Source organism: Trichoplusia ni, chromosome 26, assembly GCF_003590095.1.
Source record: "Trichoplusia ni isolate ovarian cell line Hi5 chromosome 26, tn1, whole genome shotgun sequence".
Taxonomy (NCBI): Eukaryota; Metazoa; Arthropoda; class Insecta; order Lepidoptera; family Noctuidae; genus Trichoplusia; species Trichoplusia ni.
This window is the reverse complement of record NC_039503.1, coordinates 1,744,872-1,762,119: the sequence shown is the minus strand read 5'-3', so window position 1 is coordinate 1,762,119 and position 17,248 is coordinate 1,744,872. Positions and strand designations below refer to the sequence as shown.

Sequence of the window (17,248 nt, the reverse complement as noted above, 5' to 3'; positions counted from 1 at the left end):
TTAGTAATACCGAGATTAAGACAAAAACTCAAAATCCATAGTAAAAAACTGACAATTCAAATAATATAATCTAAATACCACAAAATAAGTTATAATCTGGCAATATTGAAGAATTACGCATGTAACTTGTTTATTATAAAAATAAATCGAATCAGTTATATATTTTTTTTATCGATAATTACCGAAAATTTTCGATAACAGTATTGATAAGTGTGTAATGTACGTGATAAGAATCAAACGTGTCAGGATAAAGATAACCATTGAATTGATGATTTATTTTCGCTAATCTAATTACGAAATGAAAATCCAATGTTAATTTGATTAGGTATTCGACATATTTATCAAGTTTTTTAAACAAATCATTCAAGTTTAGGTTTTCCCCAGGTTTTCGTACGTGTATTTTGAAAGTGGAAAATATACGTCACTGGTTGTTATGAACAATAAAAAATACTCTATAGCAGTTAGAAAATAGAGGCACAAATAGGTATAAAGTAATTGGAGTAGCTACCTAAAAATAATACTACATTATTATAATGCACATGTTACAAGTAGATAGTATTTAATATAATGATAAAAAAATAATAATCGCGCCTAGGGGTTACGTCGGATACATGAACTGGGCTGCTTTTGTAAGACGACTAAAAAATACCTATTATACTGCCTCAATTATACAAAAGAACAATGACACTTCGTTATATCCAAAGCCTTGAAAACTGTAATTTTTATAAGCTTCATGTATTGAATAGGAATCTATGAAAATTTTCGACTAGTGACGTGACTTTGACTTGTCAGTGCAATTCATTTAGACGATTCGATTGTTACTATTTAATTGTAGACATTAGACATATCAATTCTGTCTTTAAAGTAACAACATTTCCAAATTAAGTAGAGTCTACGAATTTGATGTTTACTTTTGAGAATATTGGCATGTTTTTTGATAAAGTAAAAAAATTAAGTCATAAATGATATCAAAAAATAATCTTCTTCTAAATTTGTTATAGCTTCCAACTTTAACATTTGACTGACAAAATGATATTTCGACATATATTCATATTGTTTTAACAAAACATTAGAGATACCATAAGCTCGGTTTGTTTAATTACACCGATATTTGGAGTTAATTAACCGATACAAATTATAATTGAATATCAGTATAGCATTATTAGTTTTGTAAGCCTTTCTAACTAATTAGTGAAATATAGGGTGTTCTCTCTTAAACGGAAATGTCGAAAAAGTAAAAAATCAATTTTCGTTTGTTTTTTGGGTTCTAGAAAAAGGTATCGTTATTGAAGTTTTTTATTTCAGAGTTCCGAGATTATAAATGTAAAATTGCTGTAAAATGAAACAATGTATTGGAAAAATTATCAATATTTTTATCTGATAAATGATGGATTAACTTATCCTTTTATTCAGCTGATAATCCTACCGGATACAGTTGAAAATCTTTTTTTTTTGCACTTGAAAATACTTCCTAATTAATTTGCTTTTTTTCCAACTGACTACAACCTAACCCTGTTAAGAAAAAATATCGCACTCTTTTTAATAAAACTAGCCTAAGCAGAACGATCAAACATGTCAGTTTTCATTTCTGCCGATCTTGTTTTTACCAGCGCAAATTTACCGACTGTATTTGCCACTTAGTTACAAAACAATCATCCTCTTTTGCTTAAACTAGTCCCAATTTTTGTCTACATTGCATTGCATTGACCGCCCCGTACTGAATTTCTAATGTGTTGGAAAAATGCTTAGAATTAATACGAATGCCAATTGAATCGAATTTCCATTAATTCATCGGAAATTGTAGATAGCAGAATCGGGGTCCTGGTATGTGATCTGCGAATGCTTGTCCTAAGTCTCGTTGTCTGGTACACATATCTTCAATGTTTGTCCTACGTCACAAGGTTTTAAATCCATCCAAAAAAACAAAACAAGCGCCATAGTTTCATCCATCGCTTAATGATGAAAATCATCTCGAATTATCATCGCTAAATCAACCCTTACCAAGTTAATCGGGCATTAGATTCAAAGTGCAGCAAATGGCCAATTAGGATGTTTGTCTGTTGGTGTATTTGTTAACGGGGATCCCCTCACGTTACGCTAGCTGCCTAATTAAGTGATGTTAGATCTTTTAGAATAATGAGGATTTTAAAGCGAATCGTGGGTACCTACGAAGTCATTTTAATTAGGTGTTCCATTTTTAGTTTATATCTATACTAATATATAAAGCTGGAGAGTTTGTTTGTTTGTTTGTTTGAACGCGCTAATCTCAGGAACTACTGGTCCAAATTGAAAAAATATTTTTGTGTTGAATAGACTATTCATTGAGGAAGGCTTTAGGCTATAAACCATCACGCTGCGACTAATAGGAACGAAGATACAATGGAAAATGTAAAAATAGCAGGGCAGGTATAAATCATAACTTATATCTTCTACCCACGGGGACGAAGTCGCGGGCAACAGCTAGTTTTTCATAAGAATATTCTACTAGCTATTTGTATTATGAGAGAAAATAATTAGAAAACTACAAATTTTTAGAATTGTCATTTCTTTTCGACCAGTGACGTGACTTTGACTTGTCAGTTCAATACACTTTTTCTTCTTTCTCGAGATTTTTGGCGTTATTGCTTAGATTAATGTAACTTGGCTTCGGAAACCCAACAGTTGTACTATTAAAGGCTAGTATTATAATAAGGGGTGGATTTAGTATGACTTTTATCGAAAATAAACATACTACATATTGTAACAGGCAAATCAGAGCTTAAAAGATAGAGATAAATGACTAATTTATCGATTAAACTATAAACCTCAAAAGTGTTTATAAGTTGTTACATTTTTTATTCTAATAAAGATAATTAAAGGAAAATATGTATATAAATTGTATTTATAATTTCATAATTGAAGAATTTTAGACATAATTTAATTGATAAAGACTAATGTTTTGTAATAAAACTATTTGCGACGACCTCCGTAGTCGAGTGGCGTATGCACCGGTTTCAAGGTGTCGCTAGCTCTGAGGTCCCGGGTTCGATCCCCGGTCGGGTCAATGTAAAAATTCACATTTCTACATTGTCTCGGGTCTGGGTGTTTGTGGTACCTTCGTTGTATCTGAATTCCATAACACAAGTGCTTTGGCAACTTACTTTGGGTTCAGAACAATGTATGTGATGTTGTCCGAATTTATTTGTTTATTTTATTTTATTTTCCAAAAGATTGAACGTGCACAAACATATTTCACTCATTTATATAATTTAGTTTAAGATTATTACTATCTTAAATTATGATTCCTGTCTTGTTCTCAAGTATTTGTGGAAAGCACAATGTGTAAATTGTATTTTATATACACTTTCTACTCAACTTAGATTGAAATATGTATCGAAGATTGTTAAATTAATTTTATATTATATAATCATCATTTGTCTATACTTTTAACTGTCCAAATATTTATATAGTATGTCACTGTCCAATATATCGCATTATTAATATACTTTACTTAGTGTTATAAAATTATGATTAAAAAAAAACATTTGCAAACTATGAAGCTTTAAAAAAACTTTCAATTTACTCAAAATTGCATTTCGAATATATTTTTTGGTGAGTCGCGGGGTTGAATCAAAATCTTCCTTCACATAAAATTGTGTTCAACCCTGACTTGGGGTAACTGGTAATAAATCGAGTAGGCGTGGCTTACCCCGTCACGCCCACGGGGGGTAGCTGCCCCCGGTGGTACTTTACGTGGTACTATTGGTACCGAGGTCGCCGTATGAATACGAAAGGCCTATTGTTACACTTATAGTGGGCAATTGTGTTTTCTGGTTTTTTCGGATGTTTTATTTTGGGTTTGCGTGGTTCTTTTTTTATATTGTTTTTTTTTTTAGAAGTTCTTGCAAAAAGTATATGGTTGTGGGATCAGACGTTTCCAGAAAATTTACTATATTAAAACTTTCAATAGTTGCGCAAGTACTCATATATTAAATCTTAGCTGTTTCAGATTTGATTTTGTATTAAACCTCATTAGTCGAGGTCTATAAAAACAAAGTCTATTTAAGTTACAATTTATAACTTTAACCAACTAGTCAGTTTAGTTTTAGTTGAAATATGATAACAATAACAACGTTTATTTAACGAAAACTCTAATAGATTGAGACATCCAACAACTTTTCTCATGCCTATGCATATCACAACCTATAGATATAACTTTTAACTGAAGTTTAAAAATGATTCCTGATTTAAACGATTCATTACTAAACTCTTAAACTAAGATAATCAATACACAATATCTTTATTGCATTCTATAATATACATTTCTAAGTTTACAATAGCCGGTAGGTTGTAATATAGTCACAATTTAGAGTATTCTCGGTAATTATTATCACTACGATTTAATAATCATTGTAGACATTCTTATATCTCATGCTTCATTCGCATGACTACATAATTTCATTAATATTTTAATACCTGAGCTATAGGAAGAGGCTTTGTTTAGAATTATCTATACTTACAAATATGATTATAAAGATACGATTTCCTGCCGTCGCGTTAACACTCAATAGAAGACTGCGGTTAGGTCCGAAACTAGTCGGGCGATCCCGATAAATATGCGAGAGTATATCGTAGGTTTAGTAGAAAAGTGATTTGAGAAATTGTTTTTACAATTGAAAGTTATTTACGAGTGTCTAAGGCTATACTGACTTGACGACCTCCGTGGTCGAGTGGCGTACGCACCGGTTTCAAGGTGTCGCTAGCTCTGAGGTCCCGGGTTCGATCCCCGGTCGGGTCAATGTAAAATTTCACATTTCTACATTGTCTCGGTTCTGTTTGTGGCACCTTCGTTGTATCTGAATTCCATAACACAAGTGCTTTAGCAACTTACTTTGGGTTCAGAACAATGTATGTGATGTTTTCCGCATTTATTTATTTATACTTTGACCTTAAAAATACTGACCAACGAAGTGGGTATGAGATAGCAAGTTACTTTACTGTAACACTTGAAGGGGTATTTATACATTGTGTAAATTTACAAAGTCTAAAAATTTTCGTACAACCCAGCAACAAGAAGAAAAAGATTTTATTTCAAAAACTTGACAATCATGTCACAAGGTTGTGTCCTTTTTTTATATATATTTTATAAATACGTAGACAAGTGTTGTCTCTGAATAGTATTTTTCATAGTATAAAAACGAGTTATTTAACAACAAAGTGAGTTATTCTGTTACTATTGTGTTTTAAAATGTTATTTATTAACGTCCAAGTTTAAATTAAACAAGCAAGTTGTAAAATATCATACAATACAATAGATATTTTTTTTAATATTGTGCGTTGATTTAACTTTATTATACAAGACGCGGTAATTCTTGAAAGAAGATGATTCGATATAAAAATATCTTCGTTTCATTAGCTACTATAATGGCTGACTTTTAGTTTATATAAATTCGGAATTAAGAAACATTTAGACGAGACAGATATATCGGGAGTATTGCGATACATTGCTATACAATTAGGCCATATATAGTTTTTACCTATCAGTTTTGCGAGCTATATGAAGCAAGGCAAGTTGCAAACGCAGGAACGAGTAGTTTTTATAAAAATAATTAATTTGTAAGTATATTATTAAAAAAATCCTTTGTCAAAACCTAGCACCCCCCAATCATCACCATCATCATCATCATAATGACCTTATAGATTACCTAGGTATCTAAGAATACTATTTTCTAGTTTTATAATCAGATAATATTCAAGCTTCAACGTTTATACGAATCTACGTACATTTCATTACAATAGCGATTCAATTTCAGTTGAAAAAAAACGTATCACAAACAGAAAAATACCAACAAAAAAAATAATAATACGAAATACATTTTTTCCAACGCATCATCAGATTAAATTCGTTCTAACAATAGAGGTGCACCCTTACCCTTATCGTCCCCAATTGTTGCCACACGCGAAAATGATTTATTATAGAGTAGCTGGGGGTGGCAACACGAGGGGCGTGGGGCGTACCGGATATTGGCCATATAAATTAATTAGTTGTAAAGGAAATGGTAATTTAGAGTGGTTTGCTATGTTACACGGGATTTTATGTTATATATTGTATATATATTGAGACGTAGTCACTAAAATATAATTAATACAGAGGTCAGAATTTTTACAAGTTGAAATTGTATTTTTTTTAATAACTTTCATAAGGTCCCACTGCCTATCTTTTGTAATATGTATTTCTATGATTCTTTTCGTGAAACGGATTCATAATTATTCACTAATTTACCTATATAACATGGTTTACACTCGTATGTCTCGATATCGTAAAGTTACGAATAAATACAAGAGCCGCCATTAGCTTATGAGAAAGCCGTAATATAAATAATAATGGATGTCAAGCTATAGCTTAAATAACGCTTTTATTGACTACTGCCGCATAATTTCGTCGCAGATTCAAAGAAAGCCAAATTTCTAATATAATTAGTACACTTTGTAAATGATATTTAAGCCTAAGTACACAATTTTTTTTTAACCAACGTTTTTATTTCGTTTGGCAACACTTATTCGAAAGACAAGGCTAAGCAAATAATAGGCAATCATTTTTGAAACTATTAATTATCACTAGAAACATTAATAACAATATTTTACCTATCAACAATTCTTTTTCCAAATAAAGTCGTTAATAATATCAAAAAACGTCAACAAATTCATTTTAATTTTAAACATTCAATGACACATCTCGAAAGAACTCGCGGGACGCACCAAACGATTATTTTTTATCGATTCTAATTTAAATTCAAATCGAATAAATAATATTTTTGTTCGCACACTCAACGTCGGCAAGGTGAGAAAATACTATTGATATAAATAAATCATTATAGGAACTGGACTGAGATAAAATACGTACATTTTTCAAGTAAAATAGGAAAAATATTTAATTATATTTACAGTTATAGTCGAGGTAGCTAGATGTATCGATTCTTTTTTGTTGGCATCACGCGACCGATTCCATTATCGGACTGGCAGCTTACAATTTCCTTGTTTTTTAAATGTATTTCTAAGATTCTAATTTTAAACTGCATGTCTTTGCAGTAGTTTAGTTTTTCAAAGTCTATTTATTTTTTTTGTATTTCTATTCAACCCTATTCTGCAGGTGAATTATTTTTATCTATTTATTTTTTTCATTGAATATTAGAATGAGTTATTAACTGTTATTTATTGAAACGTTATCAATATTTTTTCCAAGACTTCGCGTCGCAACAATCAGATTATGAGGCAATATACATAAAAAAAGATTAGTTAATAACAAATAACATAGTTGTGAAAGTGAATAGATCATATTTCGTAATTCTAATTCAAATATTAAGCAGATACGCGTGATATCGACATGTTATCGATGAACTGACATTGTAGATAGGCCTAAAGTGGCACGCGACGATTTACCCATCGCAATTTTACTATTTTTAAATCAAGTAACATTAAAACGTTTACAAAGTTGAATATTTTAAAAAGAAATAACATTTTGAAATGCTTTTTGGTATTTTAGGTTCAAACTTTTTGTTTTGCATTTAAAAGTACACTTTTAACAACGCGGGTATTTGTAAAATAAAATACACTTACTTAACCCAAAGATTAAGTTACTATTTGGAGGATACTGACACGTAGCAAACTCCTAATTAGGTTATTAAAAAAAAAACAATCAATATTTTTTTTACAAAAAAAACACTTTGTACATATTAAACCCGATATTACTGTCCACAAATAAAATTATACACGAAAAAACTAAATAAAAAACTTACCAATTTACGTCAAAATCCAAACTTTCAACTGTTTACGAACGCACTGACTGTGAAACTTGATAATACACTCGTCAAATATATAAAAAAAACGTTAATTATCCGCGATCGATCACGGCACGCACAAGACTGAGTAAAATAATATAACAATCTTATCTTAACACGGTAAACGTTGTTTAGTCCAAGAGAGTAATATATTTCGTTGTATTTAGGCCTTTTCACTGCACTGCGTTGCGGAGTAGCGTTCGCTGGCGTGGTGCGAGCCAGACTGCCGCATTCACGCTCCCCGCGCCTCTCAGACCCCACCCCCGTCACATTTTCAGGTAAAAAAAAACGGGAAAAAATAGATAATATTTTTTTTTTGTTTATTATCTATTCAGAGTCATTACCTGGCTGTTACCCGGTGGTCTAGGTTTATTACCTCTTTTGTTTTGTGGGCGTCACTGGCGCCGGCACGTGGCCATTGTTTCACAATTTATGAGTAAATAATGTATTAATGGAATTATTAATGATTTTATAAAGCGTTCGTGTGAATTATGGATGTCTAGTTATTGAATTTGAATTGAGAATATTAAGGTAATTAAAACGTTAGGTTTACAATTAGACGATACAATTCTTTTAACTGCCGAATCCGATGTCAGTAAAATTCGGTTCTTGAGGTAAACTTATACTGGGCTAAATTTTTAAAATGTTTAAGTTAAGTTCTGCATTCACATTTGTAGGCTAAATCAAAATTCTCTGGCTGTATGTAGTCAGTAAGTGATAGTGCCTGTCGCGCAGGAATAGTGGGTTCGATTCCCGTGCGTGAATGTGTGAATGATACAATTTAATTTTAATTTTAAACTGCAAATAATTTGAAGATTTTTTATTCTTGTAGAAGAAATTAAAGTATCTTAATAATCTAATTCTTTTATTATCTTCGTGATAATTGACAGATTAGTTTACACTATTTTACCCAACATAGATTTATTATTATCACCAGATCAACTATATTTTTCTTGATTCGTGTAATTAGTTTTACCAATGTAATAATTCTATACTTCATATTATAAAGCTGAAGAGTATGTTTGTTTGAACGCGCTAATCTTAGAAACGACTGACCCGATTTGAATAATTATTTCAGTGCTCGATAACCCATTTATTTTAATCTACTATCATGCTGTGTTAATATATAATATTATGATCAACAGAATGAAGTGAACACTCTAAAACTGTTATTCAGATTTTTAAAATTCTGAATAGGTACATCTTCTTAACCGTGCTAGTATTAGATATAAAAAATTTAATAAATCAATCTCTATACTTCATACTTTGGGAATTATAACCACCCTAGAAAGCAGGTAATACCTACATACAAAAATACCAAGCAAACTATACATATATCTACGTAATTAATGAAACGATAAAAAAACCCAACACAAACTACTAGACAACAATACGAAAAAAATCTCATTCACAAGTATAACAAAAACAATTTCTTTAACAGTAAGCTTACAGTTAAAACAAACCATTGTTAAAAATAAAGTAATTATTAAGGTAGCAAGAAAGCTTAACCTAATCCGCCATTTTGAAACAATATGGCGCCAAAAAACTGTCACTAAAAAGGTTGGATTATCAAATACTCGAAACTTGAAATCTTTTTAAAAATATAAAGAAAAGATTAATGTAATCTTTGCTTCGCAAGAAATGATGGATTCTGTTCACACGATAACGTTTTGGAATTTTGTTTATATTGTGATAAAATATCAATTAATATAGCTAAGTGTTAGTTTAAATAAATTTGTTTGAGAAGAGATTTTGTTATTTAGAAAGAAAAATGTGTTTAAAATGCATGTTAACAGTTAATATTTATGTAATCTTCGTGTATGTGAATTTGATAACAATTAATTATAAAGTTTTGTAATAAATTATTTTTCACTAAGAAGTGTGATGATGGAAAACCCTTTTCCATACTTATTAAGTAGTTATAACATGGTAAGTAGCTTCTATCTCCAAATACCGACTAATGTTATTTCTTAAGTCTCTATCATGTTTTAAATATAACATTATAATATGAACGACCGCACGGATAGCCGAGTGGTTCAGATCAACATACCAATCCCACTGTACGCGACGTGTCGCGGTTTCGATCCCCGTATAGGACAAGCCTTTGTGTGATCCACGAATGCTTGTTCTGAGTCTGGGTGTCTTTGTGCATGTGATTGGTATGTTTGTAAAACCTTTCGCGACACAAGGATTAAATTCTTCACTGCGGGAGTCGAAAATAAAAACAAAGAAATAACGTTGTTGAGAAAACCCTATATAAAAGGATATAATAATATTTAATATACATAAATAATGTCCTGAACATTTTTTATAACACACAATCAAAGTTAAGTCGATTGGATCGAACTTGAGTCCTGCAACTTGGCAGTCCCGCGGTTGTACCACTAGGCTACCACAACTTCATTTAAAAAAACAAATCACTGTTTCACAAACTATTTTACACTTCTCTGTCTGTTTGTATCAGTATTTTTTTTGATCTAATAACTTTAATTTCAAGAACAATCATTTTTCATAGTTAAATCAAATTTTCATCCAAATCCATTCTGCAGTTCCCAGCATAAGCGACTCATAATCGTACAAATACAATGACCTCAATCTTATTTCTAAGTAAACTACAGTAAGATAAACAATATAAACAGCTTAATCTCGCGGCTTTGCTTATACTGGTTGTCAACAAAAGTAGTGTTATATCTTTTCCCAAAGTTCAATCTATAACCATGCCAAATTTGATCACAATCGGTTGAGCGGTTTCGTGTGCGAAGTGCAAAAGACAGAAAGACACACTTACCTTCACATTTGTAATCTAAAAACCATACATATAATTATTTACGTTAAAAATTACTGTTTACAAATAACAGTTAGGCTAACTGGCCTGGTAAAACTAACAATGGCTTCTAAACCTAGGTTTAAACTAACCTTGTATTATGCGTAGACCATAGGGTCGTAGCGCGTAGGTCGTAGGCCTATTCTGTTAATACAATAGATATCAACGCACATGGGTTTACATTTAAATATTGATTATTGGATTTTTAAATTTTGGGAGCTTTTGCTCAGTGGTGCTATGTGGGGTTGGTAGGTGGGGCTGAAGGTTGGATATCGAATTAGAAGGTAGAATTATTGAGTGAATATTAACGCAAAATACAGATTTTTATTAATGTTACTTTTTTGTTTGGGTTAACAAAAAAATAAAAATTGGTTTCTTAGGTTTACGCGAATGTTAGACATTGAAATGAAACGTTGAAGACGAAAGCCATCTCAGTCTGCCCGTGACCTTGATACCTGCAAAGGTTTCGAAACGTCAGGAACTAAAATCAAAAATTAAACTGCGATAAAATCCGTAAAAGTAGTTTCATTTCAATATCTTTTTATATCTTGTGTTTAAGATTTCTTTGTTTTTAATACATCATACATTTGATTTAAATACTTAGTTTCTTACGTCCTCATATCGGCTTCAAAAAAAACAAATCGCACAAAACCACACCTTTTACCCGACTTTAAAAGGGAGGAGATAATTCGTTGCCTCTGGCTTCCGCCCAGTGTAATAATATCTGCCTACCCACCACCTAATGTACCGTGATGATATAAAAAAGCCTTAATTCTGACCCCACAAGACTTTCCTAATTGATACAGCCTCCATAAATTATTTCAAGATGGCTACCGAATCGGGTATCGTTAAAGGATTACGTCATAAACATAGACAGTAAACCCATAGATTACTTAGTGTATAGTCTATGGTGTGGTGTTGGTATGCCACCTCCTTGGTAAGAAAATAATGTTTTGCTCGTATGAAACAATATTTTTTTTTGGTTACTAATTTTTTTTTCAATATTTTTTTTACTAATTAAAATACAGTGCAATAGTTTTAAGAGTTTGCAAGATGGTGGGAGAAAATTGCCTTAGAAATGGAAAGGGACAGCTATATTGTTGGTTTAACATACTTAATATGTTATTTTTTCACTAGATATTCAAAATCTGTGCTATAATAATGCTATTGTAAATTAGTTAATAGCTGTTTGACGTATCTGGATGTTACTTGATAAACATAATACTGTATTACGGTAAAACGGGGTGAATAGAGTTTCAAGGGGTGAATAGAGAATAGTGTTTTTAGGGGGTTACATGAATATTTTCTTACAATAAAATGCTTAGACACAGTTACTTTATGAAATACTTGTGAGTTTGCGTATAATCTTTATGTTTTGTCTAGTTAAACGTCCAAATTTTAATAAAAACTCTGTTTCTATCCACCCCAAAAAACCCTCTATTCACCCCGTTTTACGGTAACTGAAGTATACTTCATCTACCATCATATTCCAAGAAGGCTTTAAGAACGCATTATGTGGGTAAAACTAAGATGCCTAATTTGAAGACAATAATTGTGGCTGTTTGAAAAAATGTCCCATAATGTGTTTGTTACGGCTACGAGTACTTATAACAAATTTTAGATTCCATCTTTTTGGAACAAGTGTTATCAAAAAACTAGTTTCAAAATAGGTCGGTCGGGAGCAAAATGGGTCGATGACATAATAAAGGTCTCGGGTCGAGTCTGGATGAGGCTAGCACAGGACCGTAGGAATTGGCACGAGAAAGGGGAGGCCTATGCCCAGCAGTGGGAGGATAAAGGCTGTGGATGATGATGATGATGATGGCAGTTTCATAATGTGGAAACTTGAACACCATCATTCACCTGAAGTTGGTAAGTCTAGAAGCCGACCTCACTATAGCTTGGGAAAATGGCGGAAGAAACGAGAACAAAGCAATGGTATTTTCAGCTACAAAACAAAATAGCCCTTATTGCATAACGCATAAGGTGCATTACAAGATACAGTTATAGCTATCGTTTTAAATAAATTGCCGTAAAATTAATTATTTTATCAAATAACTTCAATAGAAAGCAGTTTTCACTACACATACAAATATTTCTGGCCACTGACCAAATTCAAATTTCGAACACCGGTGCCTACTCAAATGTCATAAGATTCACACCTGTCTATAAGGGCGTAAGATTTCAAATCGTGATACGGCAATTTCAACCTTAAAGTTATAACGTAAGGTTGATTTTACTGTGTAATAATTTGTTGTTATAGCTTTTAGATTTTATAAATGGATGTTAAATGCCATTGGTTTTGTCCAACTAATGAAGGAAGTATTAACAGGATAAGACTTATTAATAATAATAATAATAACCCCCCTATGGGACCACCTTGACGCGGTGGGGGGGCTTGAGGAAAGGCGTGAACTATTAAATGATCTCTAACATCTTGATCACACCCTGCTGCCCCAGGTAAGCAGGAGATACAATCAGCCAATAACACCTTGGCATAACCCTTTCCAACAAACGGTCCCAAACCTTCAAGAAGCAGAAGAAAACCCCTCAAGAAATAATAATTATGGTGCAGACAAGAAGTTCAAGAAAACGGCCCCAAGTTCCCGGCGGGTCTAGCAGCAGCACTGGCGATGACGGAAGCCAGCCTGTAGCTCGGCCCAGGGGTGCGAAGAATCCCCGGGAGGCGATCTCTACCCGTCAAACGACTTTGGCAACGAACATGGAAACCGAAATGCAAAGCGATATGGACAGAAATTCGATAACACCCTCACCGTTTAGCTTATTTGAGTCTCCGAGCTCATCTCCACAATTCTATCAGGTTTCATCACGGTCGAGTACCGTATCACCATTACTTGGGGATGTTGTGCAGGAGGCTAACGCCACTAGATCCGCACCCGCCTCAGGTACAAACCGCGCGCGTAAAAGATGGACTGAAGAAATGAACAAGTTTATCTGGCGCACGTACCTCATTGCTACAAAATTAAATACAAGTAAATTATATTTAGATTATCTTTATCAGGAATTTTCAGGGAAATACCCACAAATGCAAGCATCAAGACAGAGATTAGGAGATCAGTGCAGAGCGATTGTTAGAAATAAATTACTGGCTCAAGATGTCTTAGATGGCATCAAAGATGAAGTTGCGATAGTTTTGCAACAGACACAGTCGGTCTCGATAGCACAGACACCACAACGTATCATAGGTCAACAAGGGCAGAGAAGAAAGTGGACTACCGAATATAATGAGTCAATTGTTCGAAACTACTACGAAATAACTAAACTAGGCGAAAGCAGATCCGCATACAGACAACCACTCCACCAAGCAGTAATTGCAGAACACCCTGAACTTTCAGAAGTCAGTGAACAGCGTATTTCTGACCAATTACGAGTAGTTCTCAATAATAAAATGATAAGCGAACAAAGACTCAGTGAAATTCGCGAACAAGTAGCCAATAGTCTTAATATGGGATCAGTAAATGCTGCAAATAGCTTGCCAACTAGTTGCCCAACCGACACAGGAAACTGGCAAGAAACCGTCTCACCCATTTTAACTACACAAATTTTAGAGTCCCAGATACCTGCACCAGTACATGAAAACATTGAATTGAACTTACACTTAGAATCAGATAAAATTAGAGAACAGTTTAGAATCTCTTTAAATAAATTTAAAGATACGAATCCAACTATGCGACCTTACATACCTAAGCAAAAAACCTCACGAAAACAAGCCAAAATTGTCCAACTTATAAATACAGAAATTCTCCCACAACACCTTAAAGAAGAGCAAAGTTTCGAGACTTTCCATACTATTATTTATTGCGCCGCGTACACTGCAGCTGTATGTAATGGCACCAAAATACGGGAAGGAGATGACTCCTCTAACCTTAATAAAAGAAGAGTGCCTGCCTGGCAGAGACGTTTAAAGAAGAAAATATTAGAGTTTAGGAAAGATATTGGAAGAATGACCGAATACATCAGGGGTAATAGAAGCAATAGAATTATTAGAGTAGTAGAAGCAATAAAAAATAAGTACCGTATACATTCACAGCACGAAGAACCTAACACGAATGATGAACATTTCTTAGATACGTTAAAGCAAAAACTTAATGCTGCTGCGAGCAGGCTAAAAAGGTATCTTAATTGTACGCTCCGAAAGACCCAAAACACTCAATTTTCAATTAATCAGAAGCAGTTTTACAGAAACTTGACAGCTAATACGCAAAACTATAGGGATACCGAAACCACAGCTTTAAGTCCTTCAGCAGACGATTTGTGTTTGTTTTGGTCTAATATTTGGGCCATTCCGGTACAACACAACTCAGAAGCTGATTGGTTACAGGCAGATTCTAACTTAAGAGATAAGATTTCAGAAATGCAGTTTGAGGACATTCCTCTAGATATATTTATGTATGTACTAAAAAAAACACATAATTGGAAAGCGCCAGGAAGTGATCGTATTCATAACTACTGGTACAAAAAACTAACATCTATCCATCCCTTTTTGTACAAACATATTAATAATTTCATTCACACACCAGACTTAGTTCCAAGATTCATTACGCAGGGACTCACATATATGATACCTAAGGACACCGAACACCACAATCCAGCAAAATACCGACCTATCACATGCCTGCAAACAGTTTACAAAATACTCACAGCTTGTATTGCTGAGCTCATACATAAACATTCATCAGAAAATAATATCTTATCAGAAGAACAAAAAGGATGTCGTAAAAGCAGTCAGGGATGCAAGGAGCAGCTTATAATCGACTCAGTTGTGATGAAACAGGCTATTGCTCTAAAAAGAGACATAAATACTATGTATATAGATTATCGCAAAGCATTCGACTCTGTTCCCCACAGCTGGCTTATTTATGTTCTCCGACAGTACAAAGTCCATCCCCAATTAATACAATTTCTTGAGAAGTCTATGCAGCAATGGTCCACTAGATTAAAAACTGTAGGTCATGTGTACACCGAAACATCAGAAATCCCAATAAGACGTGGAATCTTCCAAGGCGATGCACTAAGTCCTCTGTGGTTCTGTCTTGCACTGAACCCATTATCACACATGCTTAATAATTTAACGGGTGGTTACAATATTACTACACCTATGAAAAACATTAATCTCACCCATCTTATGTATATGGACGACATTAAATTATACAGCAACACTTCACAGTCTTTACACCTACTAGCTGATATCACACAAAAATTCTCTAGCGATGTTTGCATGGAGTTTGGCATTGATAAATGCAAAACATTATCTGTGAAGAGTGGCCAAATAATCCCCAATAGTTATATATTAGACTCAGGCGACATTATTGAACCGTTAGAACCCAATTCTTTTTACAAATATCTTGGATTTCAACAAGCTCGACAGATAAACCAAAAAGTAACCAAACAGGAACTTAAAAATAAATTCAAACATCGACTCAACGGATTGCTTCGGTCGCAACTGAATTCGCGCAATTTGTGCCAAGCGATTAACAGCTACGCTATTCCAGTTCTAACTTACTCTTTTGGTTTAATAACTTGGACACAAAATGATCTTCTTAGTCTACAGCGTATCATTAATACTTCTCTAACAACTCATCGAAAGCACCACCCAAGATCATGCGTGCAAAGAATGACCCTCCCAAGAGATGAGGGTGGACGAGGTATTATTGATATAGCTAATCTACACAGCAAACAAATATCTACACTTCGGCATTATTTTTCCGAGCATTCAAAACACTCCACATTACATGAAGTAGTTACAATAGCAGACAAACACTACACACCGCTCAACCTTGCAGACAGACACCCGCAACGGAAGGAACGGGTTATTGGTGCAAACGAAAAGATCGTCGCATGGCGGCAGAAGTCTCTACACGGGAGACATCGTCACGACCTGCAGCAGCCACATGTCGACAAAGTAATGTCGAACGCATGGTTGCGACGTGGCGAACTCTTTCCAGAGACGGAAGCTTTCATAATGGCGATTCAGGACCAGGTCATCGATACCCGGAACTATCAGAAATACATTATTCGTAACCCTAACTGCCCCAGTGACCTATGCAGACATTGTCGCGCTAGTCCTGAAACAATACAACACATAACTTCAGCATGTAGAACTCTAGCTCAAAGTGACTATAAACACCGTCACGACCAAGTTGCGGCCATAATACACCAACATCTTGCCCATAAACATGACTTCATTCTGAAAAAAGATCCGTATTATAAATATAAACCAGACGCGATACTTGAAAATAATAACTTCAAAATTTACTGGGACAGAACCATTATCACTGATAAAACCATTCATTTCAATAGACCTGATATAACATTCCATAATAAAATCAACAAAACCGTGTATCTCATAGATATTGCAGTACCAAATACCCACAACCTACAGTCTACGATTTCGGAAAAATTAAGTAAGTACCAAGATTTAGCAATAGAATTAAAGCGGCAATGGCACGCAGAAACCATCCACGTTATCCCAATAGTTATCTCAGCAACCGGTATTATCCCCAAAAGCTTGCGGAGATGCCTTGATATGCTCGACGTGCGGGAGCACATATTGAACACGCTGCAGAAGGCGGTCATACTGAACACA

The 17,248-nt window shown here is 33.8% G+C and overlaps 1 protein-coding gene across 2 annotated transcripts in view; it reads right to left on the bottom strand.

Annotated features, from left to right (window-relative positions):
* LOC113505485 (homeobox protein OTX1) overlaps positions 1 to 8,074 on the bottom strand; it is a 53,795-nt gene extending 45,721 nt beyond the window's left edge. Inside the window, exon 1 of one of the 2 annotated variants that reach the window (XM_026888210.1) lies at positions 7,776 to 8,074. The gene's annotated coding sequence lies outside the window, so the exon portion shown is untranslated. The remainder of the gene's footprint in view (positions 1 to 7,775) is intronic. The other variant, XM_026888211.1, reaches the window with a different exon arrangement.
* Between the last annotated feature and the right edge of the window lie 9,174 nt (positions 8,075 to 17,248).